The following is a 2,226-nucleotide window of genomic DNA, read 5'->3' on the forward strand; positions in this document are numbered from 1 at the left end:
TATCGGGAGGTGGGAACTGGGAAAGGGGAAAGCATTTGGAATGTAAACAAAGAATATACAAAATAAATAAATAAATAATGAAATTTAAAAAAGAGTAGAAAGGTGTCATAATCACAGAGACATCTCTCCAGCCCCAAACTAGTTTTTGTATCTCATAAAAATAATATAGGTCTGGAGAGATGGCTCAACAGTTAAGAGCACTGACTTCTCTTTCAGATTTCCTGAATTCAATACCCAGCAGCCATATGGTGGCTCAAAAGCATCTGTAATGGGATCCAATGCCCTCTCTAGTGTTTCTGAAGACAGCTGCAGTATACTCATATATACAAAACAAATAATTCAAAATTAAAATGTATTTTGCATTTCAATAATTTTCTTTTACTTTCTTTTCTTTTTTCTTTTTCTTTTTCTTTCTTTCTTTCTTTCTTTCTTTCTTTTTTTTTTTTTTTTTTTTTTTTGCAAGCTAAAAGTGAGATGTTTATTTATGATTGCTTACTGTCCAGGAGATAGGACATTCAGGAGCATGGTCCAAGTGAGTTTACTACATCATTACAGAGCACATAGTTTGTAGAGGATAATCCAACACACTTGATTATAGTCAAAATTCTAAGAATCCATGACAAATGATATTAAAACCATAGAAGTGATGTTTAGATTTTGATTGAAAGCAGGACCAATGAGAATGTTCTAGAGTTGTTGAGTCCTAGAGTTAATACATTGCAAGAACCTAATAATAATAATAATAATAATAATAATAATAATAATGTCATTATATTATAGACCTAATAATAAATCAGTAAATGATTTTTATTCGATATATTCTTTATGTACATTTCAAATGATTTCCCCTTTCCTGGATCCCCCCTCCCTGAAAGTCCCATAAGCCCTCTTCCCTCCTCCTGTTCCCCATCAACCCCTTCTCACATCCCTGTTCTGGTAGTCTCCTACAATGCTGTACTGAGCCTTTCCAGAACCAGGGACCACTCCTACCTTCTTCTTGGGCATCATTTGATATGTGGATTGTGTCTTGGGTATACCACACTTCTAGAAAAATATCTGCTTATCAATGAGAGCATACCATGAGTTTTCTTTTGAGACTAGGTTACCTGTCTTAGCATGATGTTCTCCAGCTTCAAACATTTGTCTAAGAATTTCATGAATTCATTGTTTCTAAAGGCTGGAGAGTAATCCATTGTGTAAATATACCACATTTTCTGTATCCATTCATCCACTAAAGGAAATCTGGGTTCTTTCCAGCTTCTAGCTATTATAAATAGGGCTGCTATGAACATAGTGAAGCATGTATCCTTACTACATGCTGGGGAATCCTCTGGGTATATGCCCAGGAGTGGTATAGCAGGGTCCTCCAAAAGTGTCATGCCCAGTTTTCTGAGAAATCTTCTGACTGATTTCCAGAGTGGTTTTAACAGTTTGCAATCCCAGCAGCAGTGGGGGAGGCTTCCTCTTTGTCAACATCCTCACCAAACCCTACTGTCTCCTGAGTTTTTAATCTTAGTTATTCTGACTGGTGTGAGGTGAAAACTCAGGGTTATTTTGATTTGCTTTTCCCTAATGACTAATGATGTTGAACATCTCTTAAGGTGCTTCTCAGCCATCCAAAGTTCTTCAGGTGAAAATTCTATGTTTAGATATATACCCCAATTTTTTTATATTTTTATTTTCTATATTCTTTGTTTACAATCCAAAAGCTTTCCCCTTTCCCAGTTCCCCCCTTCCCCATAGGTTCCATAAGTCCTCTTCTCTCCATCCATTCTCCTATCTTTCCCCCTCCCTTTTCTCTGTCCTGGTACTCCCCTACAATGCTGGATCAAGCCTTTCCAGGATTAGGGCCCTCTTCTTCCTTCTTCATGGGAATCATTTGATATGCTAATTGTATCTTCAGTATTCAGAATATCAGGGCTAATTAATATCCACTTATCAATGATTGCATTCCATGTGTATTCTTTTGTGATTGCGTTACCTCCCTTAGGATAATATTTTCCAGTTCTAACCATTTGCCTAAAAAATTCATGAATTCATTGTTTTTAATTGCTAAATAGTACTCCATTGTGTATATATACCACATTTTCTGTATTTTATTGAATAATTACTCTCTAATCTTTTAAAGGTGTGATGTGTGAGCAATATAAATATACTTTGTAAAGAATGTAAGATTTTTCAAGGACAACTTGCTCCCTCAAAATTGTCCACACCCAATGATAATGT

This window comes from Apodemus sylvaticus, chromosome 2, assembly GCF_947179515.1.
Source record: "Apodemus sylvaticus chromosome 2, mApoSyl1.1, whole genome shotgun sequence".
NCBI classification, from domain to species: domain Eukaryota; kingdom Metazoa; phylum Chordata; class Mammalia; order Rodentia; family Muridae; genus Apodemus; species Apodemus sylvaticus.